Raw genomic sequence first — 21,982 nt, 5'->3', positions numbered from 1 at the left:
AAAGACAGACATGTCAATGGGTATGTTGTGAGTCCCTCGACTTCTCGGATCCTCTGTTCCATTTGGGCCAACAGCTTAGCCGTATCACCATTCAATCCGAGGCCGTAGGGCTGGCTTGAGGGATCGGGACTACGGGCGGCGTGCTCGAGTTCACGCCGTGATGATCACATCTTCTAGCGGCATTGTCGGATAGGGAGTAGCTTTAGGGCTTTACCGACGTTGTCCGTAGGAGGAATTAGAGCAGAATGGCGGATCGGCGACGGATGATTGAAGTTTGGCGGTGAAGGTGGCCATCATTTCTTCCATCTTTCGGGACATCATCCCTTCAAAGCGCTCGGTCAAGGAGCCAAGTTTCTGTCTAGGGCAGCACGACGATAGCGTTGATGTCGGCCATCCTCTTTGCGACGATCGAGTAATGTGTAGAGGATCCGTGACAAATTACCCGTACGCAGAACAAACCCAAAATGAGTACAGGGAGCAAGAATAGCGAGCCGGTCCATGGCATCCCTCTAGACTCGAACGAATAAAGTGATCATAACCAAAGGATTGAAACATGTAATTTTCAGTTTGTCCGCTTTTATGAAAAATCCGTATCAATTTGCACGTTGATCAAAACATGTCCAAATTTTACGAGCTTATAGTTGAGAAGATGATGAACAACTTTTATGTTGGCCAATCGGACTAGAAATGCACGGATCAAATCAGTTTAATGTGTCTTTCCAAAAAATCACGTTCAGAAAACTGTTATAACCGCATGTTGTTGAAAAAACGAAAAGCCATCTTAAATTATGAATTTAATTCTGAAATTTTGCAAGATATTAGTTGAAACATAGGTCTACAACTTTTGTGTTTGGCACTTACTCAAAGCTCGATCGTAGAATTTAGTAAAAATCGCACAACAAGAACAAGCCAAATCAGAATTGAGGACAACTGATGAAATTGTAAAAGCTACGGAAGCAAAGTGCGAAATTGGAAATAAGACAACGATACTCCTAAACCATGGACCAGCTCAAAATAAAAATGAGATAATAGGGTAAAAGAGACAAGAAATTACCGTTCATAGGAAGAAAATGTCAATCACAAAGACATGCGCATGAATTGTGAGTTTAAATCTTATTCTATCTATCCAAAAGGCTTTGCAAAGTGAAATGATGAACAAACGACATGTCGCAGCCTCGCGCACGATCATCATGACTAGTCGCAACCTCGCTACAATAGTCATGACTAGTCGGGTACAATCACTTGGCTTGGTTCGGTCGACAAGGGCAATTATCATGCATCGTAGCCTCACGTGCATGAGAACAACCCTTGAGCCATTTTTGAAAAAAATTTCGGGATCCAGATGGGATAACCTTTAGCGAAACCTTACCGCCAAGGTTAAAGAACCATCTAAATACCATCTTAAAACTATTAGTGTGACCCAGGTCCGGTCACGGGTTGTGTGCAATGTAGTGCAAATACGATAAATCATGCACAACAATTAAAGGCAAACACCGCTTCAATGATTCAAAAGTTAAATCACAATTCCAATTCACCAAGCACACAAAACAAAGGGTTAGCCGATCACTCCTCCCCTTATAACTCCCAATCTGCAAAAACATTTAACACCTAAGAATGAGAATTCAACCAAAGTTTACCAAATCAATTGATTTCTTTTTCATGAAATTATCTGGCCTAAGTCCTCTTTGGGTCCCCAATGGAGTCGCCAAGCTGTCGCGACCTAAAAAATAAACGAAGTTAATTTTCGGGCTAATGGATTATCAGGTTAATTAATTAACTAACCTAACTCGGACTCTCCCAAGTCCATACCAAATCACAACTTAAGATTCAAATAATTAACATGCAACGTGTTTTGAATTGGAGTCGCCACTAATCATTTTCGGTAGGTTGATTAGAAACCTAAATAAAATAGCGGGAGAAAACTATCTTATTTCCGCGAACCGAGATTTTGAATTCGGGGGATTTGGTTACGTCGATTTCTCTAACGCCCTTTCGGTACCATTTTCATGAAAAATATTTGATTTGGCAATTTTGATGGATTTTACTTGAAATTCAAAGATGCAATTTTTTTGGTTTTCTCTTTTTTATGGGGATGTAAAACATTGAACTTTGTACGATATACACCATGGGTGATTTAGAAAGAAAGAAAACGCAGCCAATCACAGTATTTACAAAATAAATTAACATGTAATAATGCTAAAATTTGGAACACGTGGCGTGTCTAAAATAAACAAACGAATGTTCACACCAAACGATTACATTTTTGTAGATCGAGATGGAAAGGATTACCTTCTATTACACAAAATCTTACTCACATACACGTTATAGTTCCCTTTAAGATCTCGGAGTGGAAGAACGCGGCTGTCGTCGAAAATGGCAAGCAATGGCGTTGTTGGGTTGCGAGGCGAAATATGTGTCGGGACTCGTCGAAGATGATGCTCGACTAAAACACTTTCTTCACTCTCGAATTTTCTCTTCGATTTTTCTCAAGAACTCTCTTTTCCTCTCTAAAAATTCCTCTCAAAAACTCTCTCAAAACTCTCTCAATTCTCTTCCACTCTTCCTAAAAAAACTCTCTCAATTCTCTTCTACTCTCTCTCTCAATTCTCTTCCACTTCCCCTTCTAAAACTCTTCTCAAGAGCTCTCTCTTTTATAGGCAAAGTTCTTCATCCTTCATTCTTCACCTTCATTTCTTCACCTTCCATTTTCATCTTCTCTTCTTCATCTTCATTTCTTCACCTTCCATTTTCATCTTCCCTTCTTCATCTTCATTTCTTCACCTTCCATTTTCATCTTCCCTTCATTATCTTCCCTTCATCATCTTCCCTTCTTCATCTTCTTTTCATTATCTTCCCTTCATCATCTTCCCTTCTTCATCTTCTTTTGGTATTTGCAATACAATCCCTGAAATTTTAAGTATTTGCAATACAGTCCTTGAAGTTTCAAATCTTCTCGGTGTATTTTTCCATCCCGTGCCTAGTCTAGACGCATGCTAAATTAAGTGTTCCGCTTGCCCGATTATATGCCAATGCAATGTACGCTAAAAATAAATATGTGAGATGATTTTTTATAATTTTTATGCAAAAAATAGATTAATCAAAATTTAGGCGTCAACAGTGCTATGATACACTAACAGCTAACTTTGAGCCATCACTGACACCTCTACCCTCCAAGAAAAGGAGAAAAGATTGACTAGTATTTGATTTGTGTTTGGGTTTGTTAAAGCTGTTCTGACTTGATGTTCCTTGACAAACTTTGATGTTTTCATGTTGACCGAATATAATTGGGTTTTGTAATATTGTCAGTAGTCATTTTGCGTACCTTTGAAAGAAGCGACAAAGAACACTTTGCATCAGAGACCGTGTGGGCTGGCAATGCTTGGTCAAAGGAGAATTTTGGAAAAAAAAATGGGAAACAGATCAAGCAAACGAGGGTTAAAAAGAGACATCTTCCGCGCTAATCCTATTAATGAAACTCACGACGGAACTTTTATGGAGTCCATAGTCCTTAACATAGACACGTTCATGCCAAATGAACCGAAGGTAAAAAGAGCGACGAAGACGCACACAAGAACATAGTTCTAGCGGGTAAAAATTATTTTGGGGGCAAAATTACCTGGGTTAATATCACAAAAAATCTCAAACTGATAATTATGTGACAAATCTTTCCCAAATTAATTATTTGACCATAAAAATCCCCAAATTAATACTCATATGACAAATTTAGTCTTAACATGTGATAGTTGATGGGTGTACCAGTTTGAGACAGTTTGAGATTTTTACCTACCGTTTGTCACGGGTATATTAATTTGGGGTTATCCGTGATATTAACCTAATTTAACGGAAACTAATCGACGATAATTTTGTAACCGGTATTCCGGTTTGGAGTTTTTCATGTTCAAAAAATTAGTATGGGGCATATTTGTCACAAATATACCAAGATGGGATTTTTTGTTGTCAACAAATTAGTCCGGAGTAAATTTGTCATATGTGTACCGGTTTGGAGTTTTTCGTGATATTAACATATTTTTATATTTCTATATTAAAATTGTGAACGACAGATGGTCTAAACACATGAAATTATGTCATTCTGATGATATTAATCATGGCTTTGACTCTCCGATTATAATGAATCATATGGTCCAATCAAGTCGTTCCTTCATGTCGTTGCTTAAAACGACTAGTGAGAAAAGAACGGATTGTACTCTCGAAGTTAATTAATTCTAATCGTAAAAGCGAATTGATATGCGCTATGATATGCTTGATAAAAGAACAAAATGGAGGAAATCGCATTTGGATGACATAATACATGCACACGTCTATGGACAACCAAACTTCGACAAGATGGGTCACAGGCAAGGAACTAAATTGCTGTTGCATTACAGTCGGGAGTCATAAGGCAAAACTAGGGCGTCGCAGGTGTGCGACTTCTAAAATCTTGGACATAAAAGCATTAACCTCCTCCATTCTTAATTCGGTGCTGAAATGTTCCAAGCTATAGGAATTGCCTTGTGTCGCCTCAAAAGAAGCAACTATTATAACAGCATCGAGTTTCTCAAATTAATGTTCCAAGCTATAGGAATTGCCTTGCAGTCACCTCAGAAGTCGCGTCTATGGTAGCAGCATCGAGTTTCTCAAATTTTTCATCGAGGCTCGACAGTGTAAGAAAGAGAGCCTCCCAACATCACCAACCCTTTCCAACAAAAATGCAGCCGCAAACAGTGCTCCACCCGGTACCTTCGAATGTCTCCAAGAATTTAAGAACTGAATTGCGGTTACATTGACATTATAACTGCAGACATGAAGAGCAAAGATTAAAAACGTAAGTATCACAATCAAGTTACTAAAGCACATAGGAACTTTGTAACCAACAAGAATGCTCGTACTCCAATGCTAACAGTTATACAAGCTGTAAACACAAGTTGTAAAACATCAAACATCCTTTGACAGTTATTCAAGCTATAAAACATCAAAGAGGCCTGAATAAGGTAGAACTTCATCTTCTCGTTTCTCCTTTTTCGTTTAAACCATTTCGTTGGTGTTTTACTTAACTAGGATTCATTCGATATGTCCTACCTGCATTCTGTCTTGTATATAAAGGGCCAATGCAATGGCTTTTTGCTCAATTTTTCGCGGAACTGCACGCATAACGATAAGCATAACATAGAGGGGAAGATTGTCAAAAAAGACCTAAACCTATTACACTTTTGCTAATTTAGTCTTAAACCTTCTAATTTTGCCAATTAAATCCTAAACCTTTTAGATTTATGCCAATTTAGTCCTAAATATATTTTTGTGTCAATTGAATCTTAAACTTTTTACATTTGTGCCAATTCAGTCTATCCGACCAACTTTGACCGATCGACGCTGACGGGGCGATTTTAATAATATTCTAAAAAATTTTCAATGTTTTTATTTTTTCCCTTTTTTTAATTTTCTGTTCATCTGCTTCATGAACAGTAGCAAGGCCAGCCACTATTCATCGCGATCCTTGCAATCACGAGCAGCGGAATGGGCAAGGCTGCTAACCCTCGTCGACTTTTGCAAGTGCCAGCCATACCTATTGCAAGTGCTCGGCCAGCCATGGCATTGCCTTATCTGGGCGAGCTGGAAGCTCGCCCTGCCATGGCAAGCTGGCCCAGATCTGGCGACGCCATGGCTGGCCGAGCTGGGCCCAGATCTGGAAATAGGTGCTCGAGATACCATCCAGATGCATAAAGCGAAAGCAGCATAATAATCCCAGCAACAGCAAGAAAGAAAGTTGTGATTTTTCACTTTGTTGGTCCTTGTGTTGTGTAGTTTTTTCTTGTGGGTGATCCAAGATCCAACAACCTTGGAAGGTTGTGAGAGAGGAGGAGGATGCTGACTGCGATGGAATCCCAATGGACATGGCTCAGTCACAGTTTTCCCAGAGCAAACGAAACAGCAGATCCTTACAAGTTTGCAAGTTTCTTTAAAAATTAAAAGCTTCGAGCACCCGTTTTCAGATTTGGCCACACCATGGTTGGCCGAGCACTTTCAACAGGTATGGCCGGCACTTGCAAAATTCGCGATGAACAGTGGCGGCGTTCAGGAAGAAGATGAATAGTGGCCGGCTTCATTACTGTTCACGAGGAAGATGAACAAAAAATAAAAGAAAAGGGAAAAAATTGAAAAATTATTAAAATATTATTAAAAACTGCCCCGTCAAGACCGGGTCGGTTCACGCCAGCTTCGACTAGTTAAAGTTGGCCGAATGGATTGAATTAGCATAAATGTAAAAGGTTTAGGATTGAATTGACACAAATCTAAAATGTTTATGACTTAATTAGCAAAATTAAAAAATTTATGACTGTATTGACAAAAGTGTAATATGTTTAGGACTTATTTGACAATTTTCCCTAACATAGAGCTATCAAAAATTAGATATGAGTGAGAAAATAACTGACGCCAAATGGATATGAATATTTGGCATAAAAAAACATCATCCAAATTCTAACGCGACTGCAACAAATGAAACGTGATTCTCGATTAAGAAATACAAAAGTCGGTTAGGAATCCCCTCGGTTTCTTGGGAAGTCAATCCCTCAATTCACGCCTTTTATCTCCATCACGGTGACATCATAAAATGCCGTAAAATTTGATAACATCAGTGTCAATTATTTTAAAATTTTTAATTGTTAAATAAAGTGTTGTTTAATATTTAAATACTGTAACACAGTTCTGTTGCCTCCCCCAGCTTGAATATTTAAGCTCTAATATCATGATCGAATTAAGTTCTACTAATAACATAAATAGTCTTAATTTTTGTGGATGACATTCATACTTTCTTTCTCAAAATATCCTCAGTTGGGTACTTTATAAATATTTCATCAAGGAAAATCCATTAATTTTAAAGTTCCTATATTACCAAAAAAAAAAAAAAAGAAAAGTTTCAATCTTTAACAAATTATACAATGTATGAACAGGTTCTTCAGATACTATTTCAACAATTTCTTTCTATTAATAAATAATTCGAATAATCCGTTATTAAACAACTTTATGAAATTCTTAAAATGTCAAATCTTTACAACCATGCAATATCTGTGCACCTTTTATTAGTAAATAGATGGGAAGATACTTCTTTGTCTTACTTTTAGATTTCTTAAAATTTACCTTCTTTTCATTCTATGATGCCCACCAATTTAACAAAAAAAAAAAAAAAACGTTTTTGGTCTTGTATCCACTCCATTCCATGGAGATTGAGAAGAAGGGCTCAAAGACATATCCATTCTTAGAGTTCAGATAGAGATATAACAAGGATTGAAGAGGCACTATCGAACGGGTTTCTTCTTAGAGTTCGGATAAAAAGAAGTGATTTATCTTGTTATCCGTAAAAGTGTTGACTTTTTTTTTTTTCTTAATCTTCATGTTGGATAGGGAAACCTGATCCCAAGACTTGTTTTCTTGTTTGGAGTCTTAAAAAAAACCAATAAAACCCATTACCATAAATAGAAAACAGGTCGGTAAATCCGATAGAGATAAATATTTGAAAATCAGAACTAAAATTTTCATAACACTGCTTGAACGATATTCCGAGACAAAATATTTCACCACAACAACAAAGAAAGAAGTGACGTGGGACATATAAGTTCATTTTATGTTGGTGACCTGAATCATGTATACTTGATAGTATGTGATATCGGACACGTGTCCTGTTCTAAACGACACTTAAATTTGTCCTCTAATCACTGAGCAATTCCATGGGTTAAATTCAAACACGTGGACTTCAATCATATAATTCTCTTTAATTGAGAATTATGGTGCATTGCATTGATTGATATGTATTTGTGTTAGCTACGGCAACCCGCGATTGTATTGCTTCAGTTGTAAAGGACGAACTTGACACATGCGAATATCACGAAGAGGTGAGTGCGCACTTTGCTCAATGAAAATTTGCCCAACAAAGTTTAATAAAAAGATCATTTTAATTAATAAATAATAAAAAATCAAAATGATAATGATATACTTAACAAATGACAATTGTGCACTCAATTATACAATAAAATCATAAGAAATAAAATTCACTTAACAAAAAATAAGCGTCTTGCAAAAAGTCCTAAATCTCTTATACTTGTTCCAATTTAGTCCTAAATCTTTCAATTTGTCCAGTTCAGCCTAAGCTTTTGATAATTTGCCAACATAGCCTCTTAATAATGATCGTCTTACGTGGCACGATTGATGTTGATGTGGATTTTTTGAATTTTGAATTTTTCTGAATTTTTCTGAATTTTTTATTAATTTTTCTTTTTTTTCTTTTTTCTATTGATTGCAATGATTTGGAGGTTAAAAAGGTTGGTGACGTTCTTTACTCTAGGGATTTCATAGATTACAATAGCTGCATGAACCTTTTCACCGCGGAAAGTTGGACAAACAAGCTCATCGATCTTAAAGGTCATAATAACACAAGTAGCTTACGAAACCCATCGATGGAAGGTGGAGTTCGTTACACGTGTCAACGATAAACGTAACCGAAACATGAAAGAAAGTCAAAATATGAGGCAAGAAGTATGCATCAACTAAGGGATAGCTGTAGCTAAAAGATCATAAATGGTTACAAGCCATCCATGAAGTAGGGCGAATCTCAAAAGACAGTTAGGGATTCTTGGGAGGAAACGAAATGCCCTGTTAGAGATAAGGAAGAATCAAGGATGACAGATATGTCTTTCTAGACATTCAATGCAGACAATTCACTTCAAACAAGAATTGTACAACATCAATCAAGAAGCCCATCAGATTTTCAGAGTAGATTTTGCTTGACTCTTGAATTCGAAAGTCAAAGTAGATTATATTTCTTTGGTTGAGTATTTATCTTCGGTTATAAAAGCGTTTCAGTTGAGTATGTTAAGCATTTTAGTATCTCTATGCACATTATTGGCTTCCATGGAGATGTTTATTGTTGAAGTCCAGTCATTAAGCAGCATGCGTCCAAGAATTTAAATAATTTGTACTCATTCAATAAAAGTTACTTGCAATTTCCTTATTTGTTTCAATTATATGTCCACATCTTTTGTTAGGAATTCGGATCTTACAAAGTCCTTGATATTTCAACACATATCAGAATCCATTAACTTTCAATCATTGAAACCATTAAGTTTCTCCAAGGGAGAGAACCGAAAAATCTGTACTTCACATTGATCTGGCTAGAGCAAATAAAAAAAAAAGTTTACTAATCCAACCATGGTGGTGGGTGATGTGTCTCTTGGTCCATGCACGGGGCTCAATCTGTAGACAACATTCAATTATCCAAATGTCTCACTTGATTTAAGCTCCAACTGAGCTCGGCATCTAGAGTATCTTCTTCAATCTTGATCTTTTCCTAACCAATCCCTATGATAATTTAAGTATAAGTAAAGCATAATTCGAAAGAAGCCAATGTAATTTGTAATCTCGTAACACTAGTCAGTGTATGAAATAGCTAGGAGTGGTGTTTTCAATTGATCTCAGCATAGGTGCGTGGGCCATCGCTGAAGCTTTCAATAAAAACTACAAGCTTTTTTGGTGTTAAAAAAAGGCATAATGTAGCTGTCATGGTCTTTCGTGAGCAAACAATCCACTGATAATGACCCATCAAACTAAAATTATGATAATGTTTTCACCCTAACTAAATGCTACCTTCCTCGGTGATAGTAGTGGACCTAGTTTCATCATGAATGAAAATTTAAGATATGGATTCTTCATATTTAGAAGAAAAAGGAAAATTGTAAAAGATAGTTCGATATAGGATGACGGTCCGCTCTCTATTGCCGATGGCATTCAAGTAATTTCTTTATATATATATATTATATATATTTGTGACACATAAGTGAGTGAAAAAAATTTATGGCACTCGAGTAAGCATCAAACAAAAATTATGGCACTCCTACTGTTCTTGTCCCTTTAAATATATATATGCAACAGTTCTTTGAAAATTCGTCCATCAACAATCTCTTCGTATAACCCACATACAGTAGCACAATCCTCTTTCACGTTTCGAATTTCCAAGTTGCATAGGTATGTGCGCCATAGGAAGCTTGTTTTGGATGAAGAAGTTTTTTTTTTGAATTTTTAAAAACTAAGGAAACAAATCCTTGTAATCTTGACCGAATCAATTATAGATGATAAAGACGACATTTACGAAATATTTCAATATTCGTCAATCATTCAAAAATATTTTTGTATTCTGGTCAGTTTGGTTTATAGAGGATAGAATCTTATCTAACTACATGAAAGATACATGAATAACATGGTTCACAAAATATGCTAAAAACCAGGAGAATAACCAATCTAGTTAGGAAACAAATCCCTGCAATCTTGATCAAATCTCTACTGATCTCTTTCCGATCACTTCACCTTCTTCCCTTCTCTAGTGATCGTCTCTTCCGATCGTGTCGCTAGCATCAGTTTAATCTATGTAAATGATAACTCGACCTTTTAATTTTTACTATGTTTGATGTTTTCATCCACAAAACTCTTTTCTCAGGACTACAATTTGCCGCAGGCTGATGCGTGGGCCAGTAGGCAAGGTCGAAAGTGTAACGAAAGCAAGCTGTGAAGTGATTGAATATGGCTGGAGCAAGGACCGGGCTCGTATGGACACTTCTATCATGGGATTAGCGGCGTGACCGGGAAAGGAATGACTATGTTGAACAGGTTGGATGAATATCAGAGAAGCATTATAGTCGATATTGGCCGAGTAATACCTGTATGTAAGATATGAGCATGTTCTTCTCAAATTACTTGTGTTTCATCGATTGGAGTCCACTTGAGTCTCATTGTTACCTCGTTACCTGTTTTATAACTATAATTTGATGACATTCTTTTGGTATTTTTAAATTTTCTTTTTTCAATTTCAACTATCTTTGTTTAGATGTGTATGCAATATTTACTAATTTCCGGATGGAAAGGAGAAGCAAGCACTTCCTGTTGTGCAACTTAATCTGATAAGCATACTGTAGATTTGAATTTTGCTATTAGTAAGTCCTAAATTGTGGATATGATACTGCCGCCTCATATTGAAATGTTAGAAGAGGGCCATGCCTCAACTGCTGGTTTACCGTGGATTTGTGTACGGACATCTCCTTTAGGACGCTTATGTTCTCTAATGTAATTGGAATGTTACCCATAAATTTGCTTTGTAAAATTTCAAGGTTGCTTTTGCTGCAGCTGCTGGATGCTATGTCTCATATAGCGAATATAGGCTTTGAGAGGTCATTCATGAGACCATGGTTTTTTATGATAAGAAGCTACTTGAGCAAGCTTTTGAGTTTATCGACCAAAAAAAAAAAAAAAAAAAAAGCTTTTGAGCTTAGGATCGGCTGCAAGAAAAACCTTGGCCGAGAAGCCACAACAGGACATGTTGAGGTCTACGCACTTTCCCTTAGTATTCTTTGCAAGTGGTACTAGGGAAAATTGTCGAGTTTGTGACGTTATGCTGTGATTTACTAGATGGATTTTGACTTATTCCATATTGTTGTAGACTCTTCCTGCCGGGTTTCTTGTGATTGCTAGCCATCTCACAAGTACTAAATGGCGTTCAGATTACCATCACTGTCTGCTATCTTTGTGCTCAGATGTAGGCTTGGCAGCGGAGAGCAAAAGCAGAAGGTATCATTTTCCTTTTTATATGTCCTTGCACCCCAAAAGAATCGAGGCAATATTGTATTTTTTTTTTTTTACTTACTTTTGTCTTTGTTTCATTTGCTATTACCATGGGACCAAGGGATAGGCATAGAGAATAGTTGTCCTTGATGATTTTTTTTGTTGGGTTAACTATCCCATTCAGAGTGGATGGGAATAAAATAGCTTTTTCGTTTTATCTAAGACGCCATAAGACATGCTTGCGTTCTTGCTTTTCCTAATATGTAAATATGATCAAAATTTGTTATTACCACAACTATTTAGATTGCTAGAGACCACCGTGATTAACTTCAAAGCATTGTGATAAAAGAAAGAAGCCATTGTCAGAACTGGAACTCTCTTTCTATGTCATGTTGGCTTCTATCTTTTCCTGGTTGAAAAAATGGTGAAACAAAGTGAAACCATCGGTATGGAGCTTCCAAGAAGGCTTTATTTTTTTATTCTGAAGGCAACAGTAAGGATGTCCGATAGAATGAAACCTTTGTTCCTCTGTATTCCAAATGTAGGGAAGTTGTTGGTGATAATTGTGCTATTGCAAGAGTGGAGCAGATCTTTTGATTCGCAGTTTGTCTTGCTGAATTTGGGGATTTACCAAAAACAGCTCTAGATTTTCCTTTTATCATCACAAGAAACAATGATGCTTGCAGTTATTCAAAAATACCTCCAATTATGTCATTGACGGAATTGAAGGAACCTAAATGCTGCGACTGGGTTGCAGATGGATGCTGCTTCTTGTGTTCCAGTAAGTTTTTTCTTCTATAGTATAGCTGGATCTTTTGTTGCTTATCTATGTTGATATGCCTTGAAAAATTACTAATGATTGTGTGACGATACACAATGATGTTGTATTATCCAAACAAGAGTCGCTTGGCATTCCCACTAAACAAGTACTTACTCGGTAAATGAAAAGGCCAAACATTTATGAAGCACTTGTTTTATATGTGATACACTATGCTGCAATTTTAGACTGGTTCCATTCCGTTGATGACTCTCTTGATAAAAGAGAGATTTCATAGGCAAGAATTCCATTTCTATGTTGACTTTAACAACCTCCCTTTTTCATATGTATCTTGCTTTTGCTGTTAATAAAGCTCTAAAGTAGCAAATATAATTTGCTTTTTTTTTTTTTTTTTGCGTGATCAAATACTTGGAACTGAAAACTTGCAAAAGAGAGGTTTTAGATTGTAAATAGGTGCTTTCTGTGTAAAACATTTGAGTCAGAATACAGCAATGGAGTGAGACAACTAGGAGAATATTGTATTGTGACTTTTAAGCATTCGTTGGGTCGAGGCCTCTTGAACTTTGAGTTTTGAAAGGAATTTGTTTTCTGTTTGATAAAGAGAAGAGACTAATACTTGCTACTACCCCTCTATCAAATTTTTGGCTAATGTAGAGGGAGAAAAAATTAAGGGCTTTCGATAATCTAAAGTGTAATTTCTTTGAGCAGAATTTGGGTTACCATAAATGGATATATTGTTGGAGATAGGGGTTTTTGTGGGCTGGGCCACGTGGGTTTTTGCAAAAATTGTGGGCCACCCTGAACACTCAGTCTGAGACTTTCGATGGAGGCCCTACCCAACCCTATATCTGGCAAGTCACTAATTTCAAATCTTTTTAGTCCTAAGGATTATTTGTTGAAAAGCAAAGGTTTTTTTTTTTGGGTAAGGTTGTTGAAAAGCAAAGTTGCTCTATGCAAGAATCTATAATGTCAGGTGATTAATTGTAACGTTGTAGGACCTCTTTCATATATATAGGCTAAGTTTTTCTCAAAAGTATAAACTTCAATATTACTGGTTTCCTTGGATAAATGCATTTTATGGTCTTTTCTAACTAAGATCAACTACTTGACCTGATTGAAACTTTTTCGCGTGATCAAGTGGAATTGGAAATTTAACATGTAAATTTTTTACTTGAATTACTTTGTTCTCTAGGTAGTTAGCTCTGTGACATGGTTTGAATGTGAGGTGGAAGTTAATGCTCTCTACAACCTTGGTAGTTGTAAAGGGAGTGGCGATAAGAAAGCTACTATAACCCAGAGTGCTACTCTTTCTGCTGTAAGCCATATGATAGTCTGTCAATGTTTGACAAGATATGTAACCAACGTTGGCCGAGCCAAAGGTATTGCGAGTCAAATTCTATCAGTTTGCTATAACCCACATGTAACCCACATTGGCTGAGCCTCCATCATTAAGCTTTGACAAGAGAAAAGAGATCTCGACATACCGTGGTAGAGCACAGAAGAGAGAGAGATTAATATCGTGTGTTCTTTTTTTTAAAAGCATGGTAGGTGGGTTTTCTCTTTTCAGGTAGTTTCTGATGTTGGTTCTTCGATGGAGAAAAGCTTGTATTGAGTTGAAGTAGATAGAGCCGAAGAAGGACATACAAGCAAGTGCAGGCGTCTACAGCCTTGATTCTCTTGCTTACTCTCTAGTGGAAGGACCTGGAGGAGCATTTAGATAGCAACCAAAGGTCGCTCAAGTGCTGCTCCGAGGCACTCAACGAGGGTGAGAAGTCGTCCACGAAGTCACATTGTGGGAGGATGGCCTGTACTCTATGTGGCGAAGGGTCGAGAAGGTCCGGAGGAAGACAAGCAACTAGAGGTTAGTGGAAAAGCGGCTTGTGAAATGCAAGGATGAATATAAGAAGGAAGAGACTCAGTTGTTTCTAACGTGCGATGCACTTAACGAGTGTATCTTGCTAGTCAGGGACAAGGAGAAGGAGCTGAGTCCTATGATGTAGCTGTGTAAGGAATGTAGCAATGATTATGATACAAAGGAGGAGGAGGTGGAAGTGTTGTGAAAGAATTGGACTCAAAGGAGAAGAAAGTCGCTTGGTGTAGAGCTTGCTCGAGGAAAATGCTCAGGAGCTACATTTGAAGGAAAAGTCAGGGTTAGTGAAACGTTCTCTTGATGAGTGCTCTAGGGCGATTGAATTCATTAGAGAGGAATTGAGTATGGTACGGAGTATGCTTGATGATTGATTCGAGACACTCCACGAGAGTGAGAAAAGGTTGAGAGTTTTGGAGTTCATGGGACAAGGACGTTGTGGTAGGCAAATCCCAATCTCTTAATGATAAGATTGGAGGATTGTCCGGTTGAATTGAAAGTGGAAGAGGAGGAAATCTGGGGAATTCGTAAATCCATTGACGAATGGTCCAAGTAGCTTGAATCTAAAGAGAGGCAAGATGATTCCATCAAAATATCGATTGACGAAGCATAAAGAGGAGCTCAAATCCAAGGAAAAAGAGTATGGGGAAATAAACAGGTTTATCTATGGGCAGTTAATAGCACTGATTTTGAAAGACAAGGAATTGGGATCTATTGATATATCTATTGGATAGTTTTCAAATAGATGTTTCAATTGACCTTAGTTCCCTATCATTCAAAATAAGTGCCATCAACCGCTCATTGATCAACCTATTGATTTTCTCAAAGTCCTTTTCCTTCGACTTAAGCTCCTTTTTATGCTTCTCAATCGGATATTGATGGAATCAAATTGACTCTTCAGATTTAAGCTCCTTGGACCTCCACTCTTCCATGGATTTATGGATTCCCTAGAGTTCCATCTCCTCAACTTTAAGTTCAACCTGACAGTTCTTTATCTTATCTTTGGGGGATTGCGATTCTCTCGCTCACGACCTCCTTATCCCACTCTTCAATTGTGCACTCCAAAAATCTCAACCTCTTCTCACTCTCGTGGACTCTACACTATACTCAATTCCTTCAATGTCAATTAAACTGCCTTAGTGCGATGATCAAGACAACACTTCAGCAAGCCAACTTCTCCACATTCGAATCAAGTTTTCGAGCATTTTCGTTGAGTAGACTCTACACCGATGCAACTTTCTTCTCCTTCGAGTCCAATTCTTGTTGTAGCACCTCCACATCCTCCTTCTTTGAATCTTAATCCTTGCGACATTCCTCAGTCGGCTACATTAGAGAACTCAACTTCTTCTCCTTGTTACTAATCGGTGAGACACACTAGTGAAGTGTGTCGTGCTTTAGAACCAATTGACTCTTCCTCTAGACCTACTCCTCGCATTCCTCAACCCTCCGCACGAGTGCAGCCCATCTTCCCGCAACACAACTTCATAGGCATCATCTCACTCTTGTTAAATGCCTCAAAGAGGAACTTGATAAACCTCTTGAAGGAAACGAATCCCGATGAAATACGTACAAATACACGGCGGATTACATCTAAATACAAGCCCTAGATTGACTTGAATCGCTAATCGAAGAGATAAATTACATATAACGGACATACCTCGATAGCCACATATTAGAAGCCCCAATCACAGGAGAGTTCGAATCCGAATCCCCCAATCATCCGTTGTTGATACCCATAGAGAGTCTTAAACGAGAGAGAGCTTTTTGGGAGAGGTAACAGAACGTTGTACGTTCTGAAGGGTGTATATTGAAGAGTTACCAAAACTACCTCATATAATTAATTAGGAAATTCAAGATATCCATTATTATCAGAATAAATATTGGAATAAAAGCAATAATCAATATTGCCATCAATTTTGCCTTTAAATGGGCGTAACGTTCCAACATATCCCACTTACTCATGAAGGGCTAAACATCTCTATTTCTCTTCTCACCGCAATGTTCATATGGGCAAATAATCCATGCGATCAACAACTCTCAAAGCTCGTTGTCATATATGACAGCTCAAAATCGAACATAATCACAAGTAGATTTTCGTATGCGGTACCCTAGATCGATTAGTCACATACATATCTCTCTCGATCTCATTTGAAAAAGATTGACACCGGGTAATTTGCATTTAGACAGTAGGGACATCAAGGGAAAACGGGACTTTGTTGCGACACAATATTCTAATATTGGCGATCGGTCAGAGGAAGAAGAGGGGAAAAAAGAAAGAAAAATAAAATAAAAAATGAAAAATAAAATAAAAGAATAAAAAATTACAAAAGAATTGAAATGTTTATGTCGCCGGACGGCTTGCCAAAATTTGGACCGAATTAGCATAATTGCAAAAGGTTCAGGATTGAATCGACAAAATATATAAATAAATAAAAAAAGTTTAGGAATGAATCGGCACAATTACAATTGTTTTAGGACTTTTTTTTTATAATTTTCCAAATGAAAGAGTGGTTTTATCAAAGTACCAGACAATTAACAGAAAAATTACCTAGTCAAATGGATAAAATTACCATCTTCGATTTTGTTGTTGTGAAATCGTATAAACCTTAGGTGTAATTTAGTCAATTTGGGGTTGGACACCAAATTTAAAAGTCCTTTTTATAGTATCATATTTTATTATGTGCGATTTTATTTAGATCTATATTTTTAGTTTATTCCAGAGTTGTCCAGGGTATTGGGACTATATTTCTGTTATATTCTGTTATATAGTAATTACTATGAAAATTTTAATTTGGTTTCTGTTTTTGGGCTTTAATGAGTGTATAAGAGCATACATAGTCAAACTTTATTTATTACTTAGGCTTGGTTTGTTTAGCAAAAAATGAATGACTCGAAAAATGTTTACAAAAATGAGTGAACGGAAAAAAAAAATTCACCATCAACTAATCATATTAAGCAATATAAGCGATCATTTCTACAAAAATATTTTTTAAATAATTTATTTTTCATAAAACAAATGTAGCCTTAGTTTCACTTTTCTCCATTTCCATTGCATAGCTTTGGCATTTCCTTTTCTTTTTCAAATTGACTTTGTATTTCAAATTTCTCTTTTTGCTTTTCGTTGAACCTAAGTTCAATAGACTTCCACAAATTTGCTTTAAATTTCTGAGTTATATAGCATACACCATATAATTACATGAGACGACAATTCACTATATTTTTAATAATACAATCAGTTTTCCTTAGTGAGATGAATAAGTAAATGACATAGATGTGATTAATTACATATATTATCTTTCGGACTTATATTGACTTCATCTTCATAAAGTATCGTACATAATCCACATTAACGAATTAGAGTGATTGTATTTGTTCAATTCAATTTTTGAGTCAATCTAATTTTGCCTTTTCTAAAATAAACAGAATGAATTCGAGTGGGAGCAAAAGAACTCGAAAGCGAAGTTGACTCCTACATTGATCACGAAGATGGTTTGGACTTCCTGCCTCTATCATTACTTTTAGAAAGTCCATAGCTTCGCAATTGGTCATTCTTTAGTAATACGCTAACATTTATAATCGTGATCCGAATCTTAACAAATTAAACTCCGGAGAAAAACAATGTGTCTAACTATATTATAGTCTAACATCAATACAATATTTTTGTTTATCTTATTATCAATTTTTGAAGTGGCTTGTTGTTTCGCTTGTAAGGTGGGGTGTCCAACCGATCTCTCCTCGTTCGAGTCTCATATTCATGTAATCTGTCTCTACCTTATAGCCAAATTTTTGGAGTTGAATATTCTGGCATGCTTATCGGAACAGAGGCTATAAGTTTTACATTTGACACTATTGGTGATAAAAATAAAAATAAAAAGCACTTCCAGTAGATTAAATCGGGCAATGATTACTACTAAAAATGATTTTCACAATAAAATCCGATACCAAGCATAAGGCGATAACAATTTATCTAAACATTGATATATCGTATGTATGCTTGAAATAATTGGGCTAAGAATATTTGCTTGTCACATAAATGCAAATATTTCATTTGAACAAGATAATATCTTTTTGTTCGGAGACCACATGTGTCAACATGAAACCTTTTTCTTCAGAGATCATTTTGGGCATTCAATCCTCTGAAAAGAAAAAATCGAAACATGAGCCGCATTAGGAATCTCTTTGATAAATGCTTTTAGATGGATTTGACCTAGGATGAACATATCCATGGCAGAAAAGACTCTAAAAGTGATGGCTTGTACTAGTTTTTACGAGCAATTCATCACAAAATAAACACATTAGTAACAATACCTGCAGAGAAATTCAGTCATTAAGTCAAATTACAAAACATGATCTTCGCATGTACATTAGAACCTAATCCAACGGAAAAACTAAGATCAAGTCCTACGGCATTACAGTGAAACTACTAAACGACTGAATCAAGTGCATATCGACAAGTGTGATCCCATCATTCTTGATCGGATGATTATGGTTGGTCTCTCCTACTTCGGCCATGGCCACTTGAAGAACCCAATTGAGCAATTCGGGCAAGCAATCCAAGCAGACCCCTATACTCTCATCCAACTGATCTCGGCACTGATTCAACAGTGCTTGCAACATTATAGAATGCAAGAAGTTCACCGGGGATCTCGCAACGTTCTCTTTCTTCGCCAATGTACACTGCGAAGCATCCTTTTCTTGCTAGCTTCTCGCCTATTCCCAACTTCTCAACGAGCCAATGCAGCTTTCTTTTGAGAACAGCCATCATAACTTTCCGAAGAAGAATGGTGAATCCTTATGAATTTGATCTCCAACCCGTAGGAGAGATATTGAGACCCTTAATGTACAAACTATTGAAGGCTTAGCGAATGGATTATTTATAGAGGGATAGACATCGTGGATTAAAGCAGGAATAGGTTTACTTTTCCAAACAGAATTGGGCAAAGTAGCTTAATTTAATCTTAAGGGTCTAAAAGAGATTCTAAGTTTTGAATTCCTGAGGAATTTTAAAATCAGATAGAGATCCCCAACTAACCACGTACAAAATTGCAGATTTAGAATTTATAAATGTGACGGACTTCAGTGATAAAACAAATAAAATTGTGAATACATCCGATATTCGCAATCTTTATTTTTCTGAGATTAACATTTTTCAATTTATTGACGTCTCAATCTATTATTAAATTAAAATATTAGAGAGAATCATGTAGAATTATCTTGAATTAATGTATGGCCTTTCTCCGTTTACACAAAAAAAAATAATTGAGGGGTAAACGTATCTTAATTTAACAAACGAACCAGCTTAATTGAAGAAAAAGGAAAAGAGAAAAAAAACTAAAAAGAAAATAAATCCCAACAACGTGTTTTTATTACTAACAATAGAAAAGCAAAACAATGAAATAGAGTATTTTCAAAGTGAAGGTTTTAATGGAGAGGACTCTAGCCGAAGGACAAAGACTCTTTCCCCCTGGCGCCCAAAAACAATCTGTAGGTTGGTAAAGGATCCATGTTTTTGAATAATTAGTTAATGAAAAATATTAAGTTGATTGGATGCGAAATTTTTCGTTTGATTATATTCTTGATTCTTTCTTGAGAATCCAACTTAATTTTCGTTTCAGGTGGGAATAATATCTGCCCATTAATAATTCCTTGCATTGCTTAATCTTCATCCTCAAACATTGTCTGATAACGTGAAATGAGTTCAAGTGAATGATATGAGATTCTTAACCAAGATGTGATTGGCTAGCAGATTTCCGTACAGTGTATTGCTACAAGACATGCTTTTCCATTCCTAATTGGATTGAAATCCGACACATCCTCTAGTGGTCTCCCAAGTATTGCCTGATCCAGTGAGGATTGTTGATGATTTAATAAGAGTATGATTGTTGAATAAAGCACTGTATACATATGTAGGTCGAAGAATTTTGTTTATCATATTGCAATGGAAAAAGAAAAATCATACTAAAATTTTATTGGCTTTGCTACTTCTGTTGGGTGTCATCATTAATATGTCGAGAGACAAGTTTGCTCGAGCAAAAATTCTTGCGCAGAATATATGACGGTTTTGGCTAAGCCTAAAGGCACAATACCATAGAAGTCATTCTTAGACTTATTGTTTCGGTTATTTCTCTAAGATTCTACCACCTTAGTCTGCATAATAGACTACTCTATGTGAAATGTTGAAATAAAACTGCAATGTTATATTACAGTATCATGGTACAGGCGAGTTTTTTGTGGAGTATGGACGATTAGAATCATACACACTGATCGCACCAGGAAAAGATTAAGATTAGGAGAGAAAACTCTTCTAAGCATTATGAAGAACGGCCCAGGCTCTCTAACTTTCCAACCAAAAAATTGTAGCAACCAACTGTTCCTATAAGATCAAAAGAAAGAGCCTTCCTGCTATGATTTTTTTTGTAGTTCCAATCTTACACATTACTAAACTAGCGTTGACAGTTAATAAAATAACTTGAATTATACTTACTCAAATCAGCAACATAAACATAACGAAACACGATGTGTTTTTTTTGGCTTTCCTAGATCTGGTCCATTTCTTTATACAAATAAAAGTGCTAACATGCGGCCACGGGTCAGATCTCATGGAACTGTGCAACTTGTCTTAATATTAAGAGCTTCCACTAGCGTGACGACCATCCTCTGCCGTTATTCCCAACTCCATCTCTTCGGTAGTCGGTTGAACACCATAGCCAGAACCTAGATAGTTGAAGGCCATACTCGCTATGAGGCCACCAAACTTGCTTGTGGCTTGTTCTTGGCTTTCCAGGGCCATCGATGGTCTGCAATGTCTTGGCATAATTCCTTCATTAAAATCACTGAGGGAAAAGTTTCCTTCGAATGCTCAAACTACCTGATTACACGAAGATCAAATCTTATTCCACACTAGTAGACCAATCTGCTTCGTGTAATCAGGTAGTTCGAGCAATAGAAGGGAACCTTTTGCTGACTGATTTGAATGAAGGAACTGGAAAACCGAGAGCAAGCCACGAGTGAGTTTGGTGGCCGTAATAGAGAGTATGGCCTTCAACCATTCGGGACCTAAGTGAGATTGATGCTAGCATTCCATGTTGAAAACAGCAGACCATCTATTAGACCAAACAGTTTGTAATAAATTACCTAATCAATTTAGTTGTGTTGGCATTGGCTCAACCAATCTCGATGACATATATTTGCCCGAAAAAGTTTTCTTAAACGGTTCTTGCTTTCCAGGTAAGAGATTTAGCGAGAAAACCTAGTAACAGAGTCAAACCGAACTTCCTTAGCATACCTAAAGCACAATCAGCAGCCCCCAATGTGAATACACAATCAATCAATCATGCCAAAAAGATCGCACAGAAATCTGCAAAATCGATGAAACAGAAGTGGCGGCCTGAAGCCACGAATCGGACTCGAGATCGCACCCCAGAGAGAAAAAAACAAAGAGTTTTTCTTTGTTTTGTTGTGCCTCCTCTCCCTTCTTCAAGCAAAAATAGACTCAAATGACAATGATGATCAATGGTGCATGACGTCCATCTCTGCCAGCGCGCTCTGCCACGGCCCCCTTGCCTCGGAGGCTCACGGCAGGGCATGAGGTCACAGAAAACCGGACCAGAGAGATGGCACCCGCAGAAAGGGAAACAGAAAGAGTTTTTGCTTACTGAAGTCACCATATAACAGTAGTATTTTTCTTTCCTAATCGCGTCAATCTTAGTTACTAATATTCTTAAGCTAATTAAATTAGT

At 36.8% G+C, this 21,982-nt stretch overlaps 1 long non-coding RNA gene across 1 annotated transcript in view; it reads left to right on the top strand.

The window, feature by feature from the left end:
• Nucleotides 1-21,779, top strand: part of LOC125315181 — a 32,373-nt gene extending 10,594 nt beyond the window's left edge. Inside the window, exon 3 of the long non-coding RNA XR_007198537.1 lies at nt 21,637-21,779. This is a non-coding gene — a long non-coding RNA (uncharacterized LOC125315181). The remainder of the gene's footprint in view (nt 1-21,636) is intronic.
• Nucleotides 21,780-21,982: the final 203 nt, after the last annotated feature.

Source organism: Rhodamnia argentea, chromosome 5 (assembly GCF_020921035.1).
Source record: "Rhodamnia argentea isolate NSW1041297 chromosome 5, ASM2092103v1, whole genome shotgun sequence".
Lineage (NCBI taxonomy): Eukaryota > Viridiplantae > Streptophyta > Magnoliopsida > Myrtales > Myrtaceae > Rhodamnia > Rhodamnia argentea.
This window is presented reverse-complemented; position numbering and strand designations above follow the sequence as displayed.